Below are 18,967 nucleotides of genomic sequence, written 5' to 3'. Positions count from 1 at the left end.
GGTCGATAGCTTAGTATGCTCTGGTTTCTCTTCAGATCGTATAAATCTTTCGCCTTTTACTAAAGATTTCCGTGGAGAGGAGTGCTCAGAGTTTAAATTAATTTTTTAGTGGTCCTGCTTTAGTGGGGCTGTCTTACGAACCAAAAGAAAGATTGATCTTATTACGGGTATTATTATTTGCTGAGGGAGCGTTTCTTTCGGAGCTTTCTCCAATACTATGCATTATGACTGGCTTTTAGAGTGCTCTGCGTGTGCTTGGCGTTTGCGTGATGGGCCAAAGGGTCTTTTTTTTCTCATGTAAATGCTTCAATGAGATTATTGCAAGTTCTATTTATGCCTACCAGTCATGAATACAGGGGAGAGGGGAATAGGGACCTAGACCCAAATGAATTGTCCAAAATAATTCCTATACTCCCAAGATATGTCTGTGCATAAAGATTGTGTACATGGATCTAACTTTGTATGTTATTTTATCCTGAGCAATGCTTTCCCAACTTCACTGGCCCCATCCTCTCTGCACTATATTGACATACTCTAATATGGAGGGAACAGGTGTTTAACATTAAAATCACTGGCCTGAGAAAAAAAACACTTGATTAGCAGCAGATCTACAAAGTATTTCACGATAACTTGAGTGAGTTATTTGAAAGTACTTACCTGGCAGGGGACAGACCATGAGCATGGTTCTGCCAGGGCATGGTCGTGAAGACAATGCTATGACCAATCGAGCCCCATACCATGGGGTATCAAACACCGTCCGAGTCACGGTCAAGGACAGCGAAGGAGGAGCACCTATGGATCGGTGATGAGGCATCCTGCCAAATAACTTTGACAGTCTGCTCAGGGAACCATCAAACATGATCGACCATCTCCTTTTCCCACAGGGCCTCTAGGATGATATGTACAGACTCGCCTGGTGGACTTGTGGTCAAAGGTGTTTTTCGTCATAAACTTTTCCACAAAGGAGGAGGACATGCCTATCTACGCAATGGAGCCAGCCAGGGCGGGATTGCCAGGTGCAGGCTTTTGACAGGAACTAGCCCGCAACCTTTAAGGCAATCTCAAAAATCATACAGCCAAGGAACGACGTCAGGGATCACAGAATCGGGACCCACCTGCTATTTTTAAAGGCTTCAAGAGTTATCACAATTCGGTGAAAAGTTCAGCGGGGGGTTAACTCTGTTTTTTGCTCCACTGATGCTACCAGACCTAATGAGTATTTCTACCACTTTATTTTTTTTTTTCCAGATTTCCAATCTCTGCAGTGCCTTAAATAAAAAGAGAAAATGCGGGAAAAACTCAGCAGATCCGGCAACATCTGTGGAGAGAGAAACAGAGTTAACGTTTCAAGGCTGTATGACTCCTCTCTGCAGTACCTTGCTCTCCTCTTCCTCTGGAAGTTGCTGTCGCTCACTACTCCAGACTTTGGGCTTCCTTTCCCTCACTTTTCATGGGAGCTTGCACAAAGAGTTTGAGGGAAGCAATGATAACGTCTTGAGCAGCACAGTACCCACAGTCTACAACTTCTCCTTCCCTGGGACGTGGTCAGGTAGGCCCTGCCCACTTATTTGCATAACTAGAATGCTGTGTGATATGTCAACAGTTATTCCTCTTTCTGTAGGACATTGGTGATTTTTAGTTAATTGTTTTTATTAAAATCTATATCAAGTAAACTGGTCGTTCTCTGGTATCAATGTTGACAGGCAATAGTTTACTTAGTGTGATGTTAAAGTGCTAAGGGCGTGGTGGGAAGAGGGAAGTGGCGCCATGAAAATTAGTACACTCTGGTTTTTCTTCAGATGGTATAAATCTTTCGCCAGCGAAAATGGCGACCAAGCGAAATGTTCTGCTCACCCTCGTCGCTTATGAGGATGATTCCGACTCGGAAACTGATACGGAGACCGCCACGAAAGGAGGGCTGGTGTCTGCTGCATATGGCGATGATGATATCAGCAGAATGGAGCAGGCAGATGAGCTTGGGGAAGAGGACGAGAGCAGCAGTCCACTGGAAGGTGAAGATTCAGAAACAGAGCTGCTGGAGGCAGATGGTTTAAAAGACATCCTCGACGTGCAGAAGAAGAATCCGCAGGAACTGGTTGCTTCGTTTTCAGAAAAAGTGAGGAACATGTCGCCTGATGACATCAAACTGCCTCCCGAGCCCATGGGGAGGTGCTCCAATCAATTACAGGAGAAAATTCAGAAGCTGTACGACCGAAAGCTGAGTGAAGGCCTTGACATGAACAACATCATTCAGAGAAAAAAGGAGTTCCGCAACCCCAGCATTTATGAAAAACTCATTCAGTTCTGTGGCATTGTTGAACACGGTACAAACTACCCAAAGGACATGTTTGACCCCCATGGATGGTCAGAGGACTCGTACTATGAGGCATTAGCCAAGGCCCAGAAAATAGAAATGGACAAAATAGAGAAAGTCAAGAAGGAGCGAGCAAAGATTGAATTTGTGACCAGAACAAAAACAGGAACCAACACCAGTTCTGGCACAGCCACCACAACCACAGCAAGCACGACCGTGGCAGATTCCCAGAAAAGGAAGAGGAAATGGGACTCTGCAGTGCCTGCGACGACAATAGCTCAGCCGACAATCATTACCACCACCGCTACGCTACCAGGGGTCGTCACGGTAACCACCAGTGCCAGCGGGGCAAAAACCACGGTCATTTCCGCTGTGGGGACCATTGTGAAGAACGCCAAGCAATGAGCTCATGTCGAGAGTACTGTCTCTGGGTGGCCGCTGAGGTTAAGCCCTCATGGGTCAGGTTTACATTCTAGAACTTTCTTTTTCCTACTTACTGCTACCGATTCTCATCTCTACAGCTGGCTCACAAACAGGTTGGAAGAGTCCTTTACTACCTAATTTAGGGTCCTTCATGTCCCATATACGGTCAGCCTAAAAAAACATTACGCCTCCTTGATGAGTGGGGAACGGCGGCTGCAATTTCAATACTGAAGGGCTCTAAACTGGACATATAGTGACCTGTAACTTACCCTGTAAATTGGCTAGCTGGAGGAGATTGAGGGGTGGAATGGGTTGGGTGGGCAAGATGGGGAGAGGGTGGAGATAGGGAAGGGGAAAGGTGAGGCAACAGGGCAGCTGGTGATCACAGGTCTGGAAATCAAGCCTACATGTCTGGATATTGATGCTGCTTTCTGTCTGTCTCATGCTGCAACCTGTCGCACTTGTGCTATTAACAGTGACTGAGTGAACACACGCTGCACACTTATGTATGATTGTAATGAAGCATTGTAAACTGCCGGCAGTGTAGAAGCACAAATAAAAGATTTTTACTTTCATGTTTTAAAAAAAAGGCTTTTACTAAACAACAAATACAGTGCCCACAATCCATTCTACAACATCAACTTCCTGCGGGAAGCGGCCACATAGGCCCCGCCCTCTCATTTACATAACTATAATGCTGTGCGAACGATTAATAGTTATTCGTCTTTTTAAAGGCTACTACCGTTTTTTAGTTGATTGTTTTTATAAAACTCCATGTCAGTTATATTGGTCTTTCTCTAGTGTCGGAGTTGACTGTCGGTGCGTTGGTTCAGTATGATGTTAAAGAGCTAAGTGCGTGGTGGGTTGAGAGTTGGGTTGGTCGATAGCTCAGTATGCTCTGGTTTCTCTTCAGATCGTATAAATCTTTCGCCTTTTACTAAAGATTTCCGTGGAGAGGAGTGCTCAGAGTTTAAATTAATTTTTTAGTGGTCCTGCTTTAGTGGGGCTGTCTTACGAACCAAAAGAAAGATTGATCTTATTACGGGTATTATTATTTGCTGAGGGAGCGTTTCTTTCGGAGCTTTCTCCAATACTATGCATTATGACTGGCTTTTAGAGTGCTCTGCGTGTGCTTGGCGTTTGCGTGATGGGCCAAAGGGTCTTTTTTTTCTCATGTAAATGCTTCAATGAGATTATTGCAAGTTCTATTTATGCCTACCAGTCATGAATACAGGGGAGAGGGGAATAGGGACCTAGACCCAAATGAATTGTCCAAAATAATTCCTATACTCCCAAGATATGTCTGTGCATAAAGATTGTGTACATGGATCTAACTTTGTATGTTATTTTATCCTGAGCAATGCTTTCCCAACTTCACTGGCCCCATCCTCTCTGCACTATATTGACATACTCTAATATGGAGGGAACAGGTGTTTAACATTAAAATCACTGGCCTGAGAAAAAAAACACTTGATTAGCAGCAGATCTACAAAGTATTTCACGATAACTTGAGTGAGTTATTTGAAAGTACTTACCTGGCAGGGGACAGACCATGAGCATGGTTCTGCCAGGGCATGGTCGTGAAGACAATGCTATGACCAATCGAGCCCCATACCATGGGGTATCAAACACCGTCCGAGTCACGGTCAAGGACAGCGAAGGAGGAGCACCTATGGATCGGTGATGAGGCATCCTGCCAAATAACTTTGACAGTCTGCTCAGGGAACCATCAAACATGATCGACCATCTCCTTTTCCCACAGGGCCTCTAGGATGATATGTACAGACTCGCCTGGTGAACTTGTGGTCAAAGGTGTTTTTCGTCATAAACTTTTCCACAAAGGAGGAGGACATGCCTATCTACGCAATGGAGCCAGCCAGGGCGGGATTGCCAGGTGCAGGCTTTTGACAGGAACTAGCCCGCAACCTTTAAGGCAATCTCAAAAATCATACAGCCAAGGAACGACGTCAGGGATCACAGAATCGGGACCCACCTGCTATTTTTAAAGGCTTCAAGAGTTATCACAATTCGGTGAAAAGTTCAGCGGGGGGTTAACTCTGTTTTTTGCTCCACTGATGCTACCAGACCTAATGAGTATTTCTACCACTTTATTTTTTTTTTCCCAGATTTCCAATCTCTGCAGTGCCTTAAATAAAAAGAGAAAATGCGGGAAAAACTCAGCAGATCCGGCAACATCTGTGGAGAGAGAAACAGAGTTAACGTTTCAAGGCTGTATGACTCCTCTCTGCAGTACCTTGCTCTCCTCTTCCTCTGGAAGTTGCTGTCGCTCACTACTCCAGACTTTGGGCTTCCTTTCCCTCACTTTTCATGGGAGCTTGCACAAAGAGTTTGAGGGAAGCAATGATAACGTCTTGAGCAGCACAGTACCCACAGTCTACAACTTCTCCTTCCCTGGGACGTGGTCAGGTAGGCCCTGCCCACATATTTGCATAACTAGAATGCTGTGTGATATGTCAACAGTTATTCCTCTTTCTGTAGGACATTGGTGATTTTTAGTTAATTGTTTTTATTAAAATCTATATCAAGTAAACTGGTCGTTCTCTGGTATCAATGTTGACAGTCAATAGTTTACTTAGTGTGATGTTAAAGTGCTAAGGGCGTGGTGGGTAGAGGGAAGTGGCGCCATGAAAATTAGTACACTCTGGTTTTTCCTCAGATGGTATAAATCTTTCGCCAGCGAAAATGGCGACCAAGCGAAATGATCTGCTCACCCTCGTCGCTTATGAGGATGATTCCGACTCGGAAACTGATACGGAGACCGCCACGAAAGGAGGGCTGGTGTCTGCTGCATATGGCGATGATGATATCAGCAGAATGGAGCAGGCAGATGAGCTTGGGGAAGAGGACGAGAGCAGCAGTCCACTGGAAGGTGAAGATTCAGAAACAGAGCTGCTGGAGGCAGATGGTTTAAAAGACATCCTCGACGTGCAGAAGAAGAATCCGCAGGAACTGGTTGCTTCGTTTTCAGAAAAAGTGAGGAACATGTCGCCTGATGACATCAAACTGCCTCCCGAGCCCATGGGGAGGTGCTCCAATCAATTACAGGAGAAAATTCAGAAGCTGTACGACCGAAAGCTGAGTGAAGGCCTTGACATGAACAACATCATTCAGAGAAAAAAGGAGTTCCGCAACCCCAGCATTTATGAAAAACTCATTCAGTTCTGTGGCATTGTTGAACACGGTACAATCTACCCAAAGGACATGTTTGACCCCCATGGATGGTCAGAGGACTCGTACTATGAGGCATTAGCCAAGGCCCAGAAAATAGAAATGGACAAAATAGAGAAAGTCAAGAAGGAGCGAGCAAAGATTGAATTTGTGACCAGAACAAAAACAGGAACCAACACCAGTTCTGGCACAGCCACCACAACCACAGCAAGCACGACCGTGGCAGATTCCCAGAAAAGGAAGAGGAAATGGGACTCTGCAGTGCCTGCGACGACAATAGCTCAGCCGACAATCATTACCACCACCGCTACGCTACCAGGGGTCGTCACGGTAACCACCAGTGCCAGCGGGGCAAAAACCACGGTCATTTCCGCTGTGGGGACCATTGTGAAGAACGCCAAGCAATGAGCTCATGTCGAGAGTACTGTCTCTGGGTGGCCGCTGAGGTTAAGCCCTCATGGGTCAGGTTTACATTCTAGAACTTTCTTTTTCCTACTTACTGCTACCGATTCTCATCTCTACAGCTGGCTCACAGACAGGTTGGAAGAGTCCTTTACTGCCCAATTTAGGGTCCTTCATGTCCCATATACGGTCAACCTAAAAAAACATTACGCCTCCTTGATGAGTGGGGAACGGCGGCTGCAATTTCAATACTGAAGGGCTCTAAACTGGACATATAGTGACCTGTAACTTACCCTGTAAATTGGCTAGCTGGAGGAGATTGAGGGGTGGAATGGGTTGGGTGGGCAAGATGGGGAGAGGGTGGAGATAGGGAAGGGGGAAGGTGAGGCAACAGGGCAGCTGGTGATCACAGGTCTGGAAATCAAGCCTACATGTCTGGATATTGATGCTGCTTTCTGTCTGTCTCATGCTGTAACCTGTCGCACTTGTGCTATAAACAGTGACTGAGTGAACGCACGCTGCACACTTATGTATGATTGTAATGAAGCATTGTAAACTGCCGGCAGTGTAGAAGCACAAATAAAAGATTTTTACTTTCATGTTTTAAAAAAAAGGCTTTTACTAAACAACAAATACAGTGCCCACAATCCATTCTACAACATCAACTTCCTGCGGGAAGCGGCCACATAGGCCCCGCCCTCTCATTTACATAACTATAATGCTGTGCGAACGATTAATAGTTATTCGTCTTTTTAAAGGCTACTACCGATTTTTAGTTGATTGTTTTTATAAAACTCCATGTCAGTTATATTGGTCTTTCTCTAGTGTCGGAGTTGACTGTCGGTGCGTTGGTTCAGTATGATGTTAAAGAGCTAAGTGCGTGGTGGGTTGAGAGTTGGGTTGGTCGATAGCTTAGTATGCTCTGGTTTCTCTTCAGATCGTATAAATCTTTCGCCTTTTACTAAAGATTTCCGTGGAGAGGAGTGCTCAGAGTTTAAATTAATTTTTTAGTGGTCCTGCTTTAGTGGGGCTGTCTTACGAACCAAAAGAAAGATTGATCTTATTACGGGTATTATTATTTGCTGAGGGAGCGTTTCTTTCGGAGCTTTCTCCAATACTATGCATTATGACTGGCTTTTAGAGTGCTCTGCGTGTGCTTGGCGTTTGCGTGATGGGCCAAAGGGTCTTTTTTTTCTCATGTAAATGCTTCAATGAGATTATTGCAAGTTCTATTTATGCCTACCAGTCATGAATACAGGGGAGAGGGGAATAGGGACCTAGACCCAAATGAATTGTCCAAAATAATTCCTATACTCCCAAGATATGTCTGTGCATAAAGATTGTGTACATGGATCTAACTTTGTATGTTATTTTATCCTGAGCAATGCTTTCCCAACTTCACTGGCCCCATCCTCTCTGCACTATATTGACATACTCTAATATGGAGGGAACAGGTGTTTAACATTAAAATCACTGGCCTGAGAAAAAAAACACTTGATTAGCAGCAGATCTACAAAGTATTTCACGATAACTTGAGTGAGTTATTTGAAAGTACTTACCTGGCAGGGGACAGACCATGAGCATGGTTCTGCCAGGGCATGGTCGTGAAGACAATGCTATGACCAATCGAGCCCCATACCATGGGGTATCAAACACCGTCCGAGTCACGGTCAAGGACAGCGAAGGAGGAGCACCTATGGATCGGTGATGAGGCATCCTGCCAAATAACTTTGACAGTCTGCTCAGGGAACCATCAAACATGATCGACCATCTCCTTTTCCCACAGGGCCTCTAGGATGATATGTACAGACTCGCCTGGTGGACTTGTGGTCAAAGGTGTTTTTCGTCATAAACTTTTCCACAAAGGAGGAGGACATGCCTATCTACGCAATGGAGCCAGCCAGGGCGGGATTGCCAGGTGCAGGCTTTTGACAGGAACTAGCCCGCAACCTTTAAGGCAATCTCAAAAATCATACAGCCAAGGAACGACGTCAGGGATCACAGAATCGGGACCCACCTGCTATTTTTAAAGGCTTCAAGAGTTATCACAATTCGGTGAAAAGTTCAGCGGGGGGTTAACTCTGTTTTTTGCTCCACTGATGCTACCAGACCTAATGAGTATTTCTACCACTTTATTTTTTTTTTCCCAGATTTCCAATCTCTGCAGTGCCTTAAATAAAAAGAGAAAATGCGGGAAAAACTCAGCAGATCCGGCAACATCTGTGGAGAGAGAAACAGAGTTAACGTTTCAAGGCTGTATGACTCCTCTCTGCAGTACCTTGCTCTCCTCTTCCTCTGGAAGTTGCTGTCGCTCACTACTCCAGACTTTGGGCTTCCTTTCCCTCACTTTTCATGGGAGCTTGCACAAAGAGTTTGAGGGAAGCAATGATAACGTCTTGAGCAGCACAGTACCCACAGTCTACAACTTCTCCTTCCCTGGGACGTGGTCAGGTAGGCCCTGCCCACTTATTTGCATAACTAGAATGCTGTGTGATATGTCAACAGTTATTCCTCTTTCTGTAGGACATTGGTGATTTTTAGTTAATTGTTTTTATTAAAATCTATATCAAGTAAACTGGTCGTTCTCTGGTATCAATGTTGACAGGCAATAGTTTACTTAGTGTGATGTTAAAGTGCTAAGGGCGTGGTGGGAAGAGGGAAGTGGCGCCATGAAAATTAGTACACTCTGGTTTTTCTTCAGATGGTATAAATCTTTCGCCAGCGAAAATGGCGACCAAGCGAAATGTTCTGCTCACCCTCGTCGCTTATGAGGATGATTCCGACTCGGAAACTGATACGGAGACCGCCACGAAAGGAGGGCTGGTGTCTGCTGCATATGGCGATGATGATATCAGCAGAATGGAGCAGGCAGATGAGCTTGGGGAAGAGGACGAGAGCAGCAGTCCACTGGAAGGTGAAGATTCAGAAACAGAGCTGCTGGAGGCAGATGGTTTAAAAGACATCCTCGACGTGCAGAAGAAGAATCCGCAGGAACTGGTTGCTTCGTTTTCAGAAAAAGTGAGGAACATGTCGCCTGATGACATCAAACTGCCTCCCGAGCCCATGGGGAGGTGCTCCAATCAATTACAGGAGAAAATTCAGAAGCTGTACGACCGAAAGCTGAGTGAAGGCCTTGACATGAACAACATCATTCAGAGAAAAAAGGAGTTCCGCAACCCCAGCATTTATGAAAAACTCATTCAGTTCTGTGGCATTGTTGAACACGGTACAAACTACCCAAAGGACATGTTTGACCCCCATGGATGGTCAGAGGACTCGTACTATGAGGCATTAGCCAAGGCCCAGAAAATAGAAATGGACAAAATAGAGAAAGTCAAGAAGGAGCGAGCAAAGATTGAATTTGTGACCAGAACAAAAACAGGAACCAACACCAGTTCTGGCACAGCCACCACAACCACAGCAAGCACGACCGTGGCAGATTCCCAGAAAAGGAAGAGGAAATGGGACTCTGCAGTGCCTGCGACGACAATAGCTCAGCCGACAATCATTACCACCACCGCTACGCTACCAGGGGTCGTCACGGTAACCACCAGTGCCAGCGGGGCAAAAACCACGGTCATTTCCGCTGTGGGGACCATTGTGAAGAACGCCAAGCAATGAGCTCATGTCGAGAGTACTGTCTCTGGGTGGCCGCTGAGGTTAAGCCCTCATGGGTCAGGTTTACATTCTAGAACTTTCTTTTTCCTACTTACTGCTACCGATTCTCATCTCTACAGCTGGCTCACAAACAGGTTGGAAGAGTCCTTTACTACCTAATTTAGGGTCCTTCATGTCCCATATACGGTCAGCCTAAAAAAACATTACGCCTCCTTGATGAGTGGGGAACGGCGGCTGCAATTTCAATACTGAAGGGCTCTAAACTGGACATATAGTGACCTGTAACTTACCCTGTAAATTGGCTAGCTGGAGGAGATTGAGGGGTGGAATGGGTTGGGTGGGCAAGATGGGGAGAGGGTGGAGATAGGGAAGGGGAAAGGTGAGGCAACAGGGCAGCTGGTGATCACAGGTCTGGAAATCAAGCCTACATGTCTGGATATTGATGCTGCTTTCTGTCTGTCTCATGCTGCAACCTGTCGCACTTGTGCTATTAACAGTGACTGAGTGAACACACGCTGCACACTTATGTATGATTGTAATGAAGCATTGTAAACTGCCGGCAGTGTAGAAGCACAAATAAAAGATTTTTACTTTCATGTTTTAAAAAAAAGGCTTTTACTAAACAACAAATACAGTGCCCACAATCCATTCTACAACATCAACTTCCTGCGGGAAGCGGCCACATAGGCCCCGCCCTCTCATTTACATAACTATAATGCTCTGCGAACGATTAATAGTTATTCGTCTTTTTAAAGGCTACTACCGTTTTTTAGTTGATTGTTTTTATAAAACTCCATGTCAGTTATATTGGTCTTTCTCTAGTGTCGGAGTTGACTGTCGGTGCGTTGGTTCAGTATGATGTTAAAGAGCTAAGTGCGTGGTGGGTTGAGAGTTGGGTTGGTCGATAGCTCAGTATGCTCTGGTTTCTCTTCAGATCGTATAAATCTTTCGCCTTTTACTAAAGATTTCCGTGGAGAGGAGTGCTCAGAGTTTAAATTAATTTTTTAGTGGTCCTGCTTTAGTGGGGCTGTCTTACGAACCAAAAGAAAGATTGATCTTATTACGGGTATTATTATTTGCTGAGGGAGCGTTTCTTTCGGAGCTTTCTCCAATACTATGCATTATGACTGGCTTTTAGAGTGCTCTGCGTGTGCTTGGCGTTTGCGTGATGGGCCAAAGGGTCTTTTTTTTCTCATGTAAATGCTTCAATGAGATTATTGCAAGTTCTATTTATGCCTACCAGTCATGAATACAGGGGAGAGGGGAATAGGGACCTAGACCCAAATGAATTGTCCAAAATAATTCCTATACTCCCAAGATATGTCTGTGCATAAAGATTGTGTACATGGATCTAACTTTGTATGTTATTTTATCCTGAGCAATGCTTTCCCAACTTCACTGGCCCCATCCTCTCTGCACTATATTGACATACTCTAATATGGAGGGAACAGGTGTTTAACATTAAAATCACTGGCCTGAGAAAAAAAACACTTGATTAGCAGCAGATCTACAAAGTATTTCACGATAACTTGAGTGAGTTATTTGAAAGTACTTACCTGGCAGGGGACAGACCATGAGCATGGTTCTGCCAGGGCATGGTCGTGAAGACAATGCTATGACCAATCGAGCCCCATACCATGGGGTATCAAACACCGTCCGAGTCACGGTCAAGGACAGCGAAGGAGGAGCACCTATGGATCGGTGATGAGGCATCCTGCCAAATAACTTTGACAGTCTGCTCAGGGAACCATCAAACATGATCGACCATCTCCTTTTCCCACAGGGCCTCTAGGATGATATGTACAGACTCGCCTGGTGGACTTGTGGTCAAAGGTGTTTTTCGTCATAAACTTTTCCACAAAGGAGGAGGACATGCCTATCTACGCAATGGAGCCAGCCAGGGCGGGATTGCCAGGTGCAGGCTTTTGACAGGAACTAGCCCGCAACCTTTAAGGCAATCTCAAAAATCATACAGCCAAGGAACGACGTCAGGGATCACAGAATCGGGACCCACCTGCTATTTTTAAAGGCTTAAAGAGTTATCACAATTCGGTGAAAAGTTCAGCGGGGGGTTAACTCTGTTTTTTGCTCCACTGATGCTACCAGACCTAATGAGTATTTCTACCACTTTATTTTTTTTTTCCCAGATTTCCAATCTCTGCAGTGCCTTAAATAAAAAGAGAAAATGCGGGAAAAACTCAGCAGATCCGGCAACATCTGTGGAGAGAGAAACAGAGTTAACGTTTCAAGGCTGTATGACTCCTCTCTGCAGTACCTTGCTCTCCTCTTCCTCTGGAAGTTGCTGTCGCTCACTACTCCAGACTTTGGGCTTCCTTTCCCTCACTTTTCATGGGAGCTTGCACAAAGAGTTTGAGGGAAGCAATGATAACGTCTTGAGCAGCACAGTACCCACAGTCTACAACTTCTCCTTCCCTGGGACGTGGTCAGGTAGGCCCTGCCCACATATTTGCATAACTAGAATGCTGTGTGATATGTCAACAGTTATTCCTCTTTCTGTAGGACATTGGTGATTTTTAGTTAATTGTTTTTATTAAAATCTATATCAAGTAAACTGGTCGTTCTCTGGTATCAATGTTGACAGTCAATAGTTTACTTAGTGTGATGTTAAAGTGCTAAGGGCGTGGTGGGTAGAGGGAAGTGGCGCCATGAAAATTAGTACACTCTGGTTTTTCTTCAGATGGTATAAATCTTTCGCCAGCGGAAATGGCGACCAAGCGAAATGATCTGCTCACCCTCGTCGCTTATGAGGATGATTCCGACTCGGAAACTGATACGGAGACCGCCACGAAAGGAGGGCTGGTGTCTGCTGCATATGGCGATGATGATATCAGCAGAATGGAGCAGGCAGATGAGCTTGGGGAAGAGGACGAGAGCAGCAGTCCACTGGAAGGTGAAGATTCAGAAACAGAGCTGCTGGAGGCAGATGGTTTAAAAGACATCCTCGACGTGCAGAAGAAGAATCCGCAGGAACTGGTTGCTTCGTTTTCAGAAAAAGTGAGGAACATGTCGCCTGATGACATCAAACTGCCTCCCGAGCCCATGGGGAGGTGCTCCAATCAATTACAGGAGAAAATTCAGAAGCTGTACGACCGAAAGCTGAGTGAAGGCCTTGACATGAACAACATCATTCAGAGAAAAAAGGAGTTCCGCAACCCCAGCATTTATGAAAAACTCATTCAGTTCTGTGGCATTGTTGAACACGGTACAAACTACCCAAAGGACATGTTTGACCCCCATGGATGGTCAGAGGACTCGTACTATGAGGCATTAGCCAAGGCCCAGAAAATAGAAATGGACAAAATAGAGAAAGTCAAGAAGGAGCGAGCAAAGATTGAATTTGTGACCAGAACAAAAACAGGAACCAACACCAGTTCTGGCACAGCCACCACAACCACAGCAAGCACGACCGTGGCAGATTCCCAGAAAAGGAAGAGGAAATGGGACTCTGCAGTGCCTGCGACGACAATAGCTCAGCCGACAATCATTACCACCACCGCTACGCTACCAGGGGTCGTCACGGTAACCACCAGTGCCAGCGGGGCAAAAACCACGGTCATTTCCGCTGTGGGGACCATTGTGAAGAAAGCCAAGCAATGAGCTCATGTCGAGAGTACTGTCTCTGGGTGGCCGCTGAGGTTAAGCCCTCATGGGTCAGGTTTACATTCTAGAACTTTCTTTTTCCTACTTACTGCTACCGATTCTCATCTCTACAGCTGGCTCACAAACAGGTTGGAAGAGTCCTTTACTACCCAATTCAGAGTCCTTCATGTCCCATATACGGTCAACCTAAAAAAACATTACGCCTCCTTGATGAGTGGGGAACGGCGGTTGCAATTTCAATACTGAAGGGCTCTAAACTGGACATATAGTGACCTGTAACTTACCCTGTAAATTGGCTAGCTGGAGGAGATTGAGGGGTGGAATGGGTTGGGTGGGCAAGATGGGGAGAGGGTGGAGATAGGGAAGGGGGAAGGTGAGGCAACAGGGCAGCTGGTGATCACAGGTCTGGAAATCAAGCCTACATGTCTGGATATTGATGCTGCTTTCTGTCTGTCTCATGCTGTAACCTGTTGCACTTGTGCTATAAACAGTGACTGAGTGAACGCACGCTGCACACTTATGTATGATTGTAATGAAGCATTGTAAACTGCCGGCAGTGTAGAAGCACAAATAAAAGATTTTTACTTTCATGTTTTAAAAAAAAGGCTTTTACTAAACAACAAATACAGTGCCCACAATCCATTCTACAACATCAACTTCCTGCGGGAAGCGGCCACATAGGCCCCGCCCTCTCATTTACATAACTATAATGCTGTGCGAACGATTAATAGTTATTCGTCTTTTTAAAGGCTACTACCGTTTTTTAGTTGATTGTTTTTATAAAACTCCATGTCAGTTATATTGGTCTTTCTCTAGTGTCGGAGTTGACTGTCGGTGCGTTGGTTCAGTATGATGTTAAAGAGCTAAGTGCGTGGTGGGTTGAGAGTTGGGTTGGTCGATAGCTCAGTATGCTCTGGTTTCTCTTCAGATCGTATAAATCTTTCGCCTTTTACTAAAGATTTCCGTGGAGAGGAGTGCTCAGAGTTTAAATTAATTTTTTAGTGGTCCTGCTTTAGTGGGGCTGTCTTACGAACCAAAAGAAAGATTGATCTTATTACGGGTATTATTATTTGCTGAGGGAGCGTTTCTTTCGGAGCTTTCTCCAATACTATGCATTATGACTGGCTTTTAGAGTGCTCTGCGTGTGCTTGGCGTTTGCGTGATGGGCCAAAGGGTCTTTTTTTTCTCATGTAAATGCTTCAATGAGATTATTGCAAGTTCTATTTATGCCTACCAGTCATGAATACAGGGGAGAGGGGAATAGGGACCTAGACCCAAATGAATTGTCCAAAATAATTCCTATACTCCCAAGATATGTCTGTGCATAAAGATTGTGTACATGGATCTAACTTTGTATGTTATTTTATCCTGAGCAATGCTTTCCCAACTTCACTGGCCCCATCCTCTCTGCACTATATTGACATACTCTAATATGGAGGGAACAGGTGTTTAACATTAAAATCACTGGCCTGAGAAAAAAAACACTTGATTAGCAGCAGATCTACAAAGTATTTCACGATAACTTGAGTGAGTTATTTGAAAGTACTTACCTGGCAGGGGACAGACCATGAGCATGGTTCTGCCAGGGCATGGTCGTGAAGACAATGCTATGACCAATCGAGCCCCATACCATGGGGTATCAAACACCGTCCGAGTCACGGTCAAGGACAGCGAAGGAGGAGCACCTATGGATCGGTGATGAGGCATCCTGCCAAATAACTTTGACAGTCTGCTCAGGGAACCATCAAACATGATCGACCATCTCCTTTTCCCACAGGGCCTCTAGGATGATATGTACAGACTCGCCTGGTGGACTTGTGGTCAAAGGTGTTTTTCGTCATAAACTTTTCCACAAAGGAGGAGGACATGCCTATCTACGCAATGGAGCCAGCCAGGGCGGGATTGCCAGGTGCAGGCTCTTGACAGGAACTAGCCCGCAACCTTTAAGGCAATCTCAAAAATCATACAGCCAAGGAACGACGTCAGGGATCACAGAATCGGGACCCACCTGCTATTTTTAAAGGCTTCAAGAGTTATCACAATTCGGTGAAAAGTTCAGCGGGGGGTTAACTCTGTTTTTTGCTCCACTGATGCTACCAGACCTAATGAGTATTTCTACCACTTTATTTTTTTTTTTCCAGATTTCCAATCTCTGCAGTGCCTTAAATAAAAAGAGAAAATGCGGGAAAAACTCAGCAGATCCGGCAACATCTGTGGAGAGAGAAACAGAGTTAACGTTTCAAGGCTGTATGACTCCTCTCTGCAGTACCTTGCTCTCCTCTTCCTCTGGAAGTTGCTGTCGCTCACTACTCCAGACTTTGGGCTTCCTTTCCCTCACTTTTCATGGGAGCTTGCACAAAGAGTTTGAGGGAAGCAATGATAACGTCTTGAGCAGCACAGTACCCACAGTCTACAACTTCTCCTTCCCTGGGACGTGGTCAGGTAGGCCCTGCCCACATATTTGCATAACTAGAATGCTGTGTGATATGTCAACAGTTATTCCTCTTTCTGTAGGACATTGGTGATTTTTAGTTAATTGTTTTTATTAAAATCTATATCAAGTAAACTGGTCGTTCTCTGGTATCAATGTTGACAGGCAATAGTTTACTTAGTGTGATGTTAAAGTGCTAAGGGCGTGGTGGGTAGAGAGAAGTGGCGCCATGAAAATTAGTACACTCTGGTTTTTCTTCAGATGGTATAAATCTTTCGCCAGCGAAAATGGCGACCAAGCGAAATGATCTGCTCACCCTCGTCGCTTATGAGGATGATTCCGACTCGGAAACTGATACGGAGACCGCCACGAAAGGAGGGCTGGTGTCTGCTGCATATGGCGATGATGATATCAGCAGAATGGAGCAGGCAGATGAGCTTGGGGAAGAGGACGAGAGCAGCAGTCCACTGGAAGGTGAAGATTCAGAAACAGAGCTGCTGGAGGCAGATGGTTTAAAAGACATCCTCGACGTGCAGAAGAAGAATCCGCAGGAACTGGTTGCTTCGTTTTCAGAAAAAGTGAGGAACATGTCGCCTGATGACATCAAACTGCCTCCCGAGCCCATGGGGAGGTGCTCCAATCAATTACAGGAGAAAATTCAGAAGCTGTACGACCGAAAGCTGAGTGAAGGCCTTGACATGAACAACATCATTCAGAGAAAAAAGGAGTTCCGCAACCCCAGCATTTATGAAAAACTCATTCAGTTCTGTGGCATTGTTGAACACGGTACAAACTACCCAAAGGACATGTTTGACCCCCATGGATGGTCAGAGGACTCGTACTATGAGGCATTAGCCAAGGCCCAGAAAATAGAAATGGACAAAATAGAGAAAGTCAAGAAGGAGCGAGCAAAGATTGAATTTGTGACCAGAACAAAAACAGGAACCAACACCAGTTCTGGCACAGCCACCACAACCACAGCAAGCACGACCGTGGCAGATTCCCAGAAAAGGAAGAGGAAATGGGACTCTGCAGTGCCTGCGACGACAATAGCTCAGCCGACAATCATTACCACCACCGCTACGCTACCAGGGGTCGTCACGGTAACCACCAGTGCCAGCGGGGCAAAAACCACGGTCATTTCCGCTGTGGGGACCATTGTGAAGAAAGCCAAGCAATGAGCTCATGTCGAGAGTACTGTCTCTGGGTGGCCGCTGAGGTTAAGCCCTCATGGGTCAGGTTTACATTCTAGAACTTTCTTTTTCCTACTTACTGCTACCGATTCTCATCTCTACAGCTGGCTCACAAACAGGTTGGAAGAGTCCTTTACTACCCAATTCAGAGTCCTTCATGTCCCATATACGGTCAACCTAAAAAAACATTACGCCTCCTTGATGAGTGGGGAACGGCGGTTGCAATTTCAATACTGAAGGGCTCTAAACTGGACATATAGTGACCTGTAACTTACCCTGTAAATTGGCTAGCTGGAGGAGATTGAGGGGTGGAATGGGTTGGGTGGGCAAGATGGGGAGAGGGTGGAGATAGGGAAGGGGGAAGGTGAGGCAACAGGGCAGCTGGTGATCACAGGTCTGGAAATCAAGCCTACATGTCTGGATATTGATGCTGCTTTCTGTCTGTCTCATGCTGTAACCTGTCGCACTTGTGCTATAAACAGTGACTGAGTGAACGCACGCTGCACACTTATGTATGATTGTAATGAAGCATTGTAAACTGCCGGCAGTGTAGAAGCACAAATAAAAGATTTTTACTTTCATGTTTTAAAAAAAAGGCTTTTACTAAACAACAAATACAGTGCCCACAATCCATTCTACAACATCAACTTCCTGCGGGAAGCGGCCACATAGGCCCCGCCCTCTCATTTACATAACTATAATGCTGTGCGAACGATTAATAGTTATTCGTCTTTTTAAAGGCTACTACCGTTTTTTAGTTGATTGTTTTTATAAAACTCCATGTCAGTTATATTGGTCTTTCTCTAGTGTCGGAGTTGACTGTCGGTGCGTTGGTTCAGTATGATGTTAAAGAGCTAAGTGCGTGGTGGGTTGAGAGTTGGGTTGGTCGATAGCTTAGTATGCTCTGGTTTCTCTTCAGATCGTATAAATCTTTCGCCTTTTACTAAAGATTTCCGTGGAGAGGAGTGCTCAGAGTTTAAATTAATTTTTTAGTGGTCCTGCTTTAGTGGGGCTGTCTTACGAACCAAAAGAAAGATTGATCTTATTACGGGTATTATTATTTGCTGAGGGAGCGTTTCTTTCGGAGCTTTCTCCAATACTATGCATTATGACTGGCTTTTAGAGTGCTCTGCGTGTGCTTGGCGTTTGCGTGATGGGCCAAAGGGTCTTTTTTTTCTCATGTAAATGATTCAATGAGATTATTGCAAGTTCTATTTATGCCTACCAGTCATGAATACAGGGGAGAGGGGAATAGGGACCTAGACCCAAATGAGTTGTCCAAAATAATTCCTATACTCCCAAGATATGTCTGTGCATAAAGATTGTGTACATGGATCTAACTTTGTATGTTATTTTATCCTGAGCAATGCTTTCCCAACTTCACTGGCCCCATCCTCTCTGCACTATATTGACATACTCTAATATGGAGGGAACAGGTGTTTAACATTAAAATCACTGGCCTGAGAAAAAAAACACTTGATTAGCAGCAGATCTACAAAGTATTTCACGATAACTTGAGTGAGTTATTTGAAAGTACTTACCTGGCAGGGGACAGACCATGAGCATGGTTCTGCCAGGGCATGGTCGTGAAGACAATGCTATGACCAATCGAGCCCCATACCATGGGGTATCAAACACCGTCCGAGTCACGGTCAAGGACAGCGAAGGAGGAGCACCTATGGATCGGTGATGAGGCATCCTGCCAAATAACTTTGACAGTCTGCTCAGGGAACCATCAAACATGATCGACCATCTCCTTTTCCCACAGGGCCTCTA

At 45.2% G+C, this 18,967-nt stretch overlaps 6 non-coding genes and 5 pseudogenes across 6 annotated transcripts; all 11 read left to right on the top strand.

The window, feature by feature from the left end:
* Positions 1-15: 15 nt before the first annotated feature.
* Positions 16-130, top strand: LOC144690269 (U5 spliceosomal RNA). The gene has a single exon (XR_013578853.1). It is a non-coding gene; the product is annotated as a U5 spliceosomal RNA (small nuclear RNA).
* A 1,695-nt stretch (positions 131-1,825) lies between these two features.
* On the top strand, positions 1,826-2,719 carry LOC144690095 (SAP30-binding protein pseudogene; annotated as a pseudogene).
* A 911-nt stretch (positions 2,720-3,630) lies between these two features.
* On the top strand, positions 3,631-3,745 carry LOC144690268 (U5 spliceosomal RNA). Its single transcript, XR_013578852.1, has one exon. It is a non-coding gene; the product is annotated as a U5 spliceosomal RNA (small nuclear RNA).
* A 1,695-nt stretch (positions 3,746-5,440) lies between these two features.
* Positions 5,441-6,334, top strand: LOC144690028 (SAP30-binding protein pseudogene; annotated as a pseudogene).
* Positions 6,335-7,245: 911 nt separating this feature from the next.
* On the top strand, positions 7,246-7,360 carry LOC144690267 (U5 spliceosomal RNA). Its single transcript, XR_013578851.1, has one exon. It is a non-coding gene; the product is annotated as a U5 spliceosomal RNA (small nuclear RNA).
* Positions 7,361-9,055: 1,695 nt separating this feature from the next.
* On the top strand, positions 9,056-9,949 carry LOC144690094 (SAP30-binding protein pseudogene; annotated as a pseudogene).
* Positions 9,950-10,860: 911 nt separating this feature from the next.
* Positions 10,861-10,975, top strand: LOC144690266 (U5 spliceosomal RNA). The gene has a single exon (XR_013578850.1). It is a non-coding gene; the product is annotated as a U5 spliceosomal RNA (small nuclear RNA).
* Positions 10,976-12,670: 1,695 nt separating this feature from the next.
* On the top strand, positions 12,671-13,564 carry LOC144690092 (SAP30-binding protein pseudogene; annotated as a pseudogene).
* A 911-nt stretch (positions 13,565-14,475) lies between these two features.
* LOC144690265 (U5 spliceosomal RNA) lies at positions 14,476-14,590 on the top strand. Its single transcript, XR_013578849.1, has one exon. It is a non-coding gene; the product is annotated as a U5 spliceosomal RNA (small nuclear RNA).
* Positions 14,591-16,285: 1,695 nt separating this feature from the next.
* LOC144690091 (SAP30-binding protein pseudogene) lies at positions 16,286-17,179 on the top strand (annotated as a pseudogene).
* A 911-nt stretch (positions 17,180-18,090) lies between these two features.
* On the top strand, positions 18,091-18,205 carry LOC144690264 (U5 spliceosomal RNA). Its single transcript, XR_013578848.1, has one exon. It is a non-coding gene; the product is annotated as a U5 spliceosomal RNA (small nuclear RNA).
* The last annotated feature ends 762 nt before the right edge of the window (positions 18,206-18,967 follow it).

This window comes from Cetorhinus maximus, chromosome 14, assembly GCF_964194155.1.
Source record: "Cetorhinus maximus chromosome 14, sCetMax3.hap1.1, whole genome shotgun sequence".
Classification (NCBI taxonomy): Eukaryota; Metazoa; Chordata; class Chondrichthyes; order Lamniformes; family Cetorhinidae; genus Cetorhinus; species Cetorhinus maximus.
Note: the sequence above shows the minus strand (reverse complement) of the source record. Positions and strands in the feature narration are given on the sequence as shown.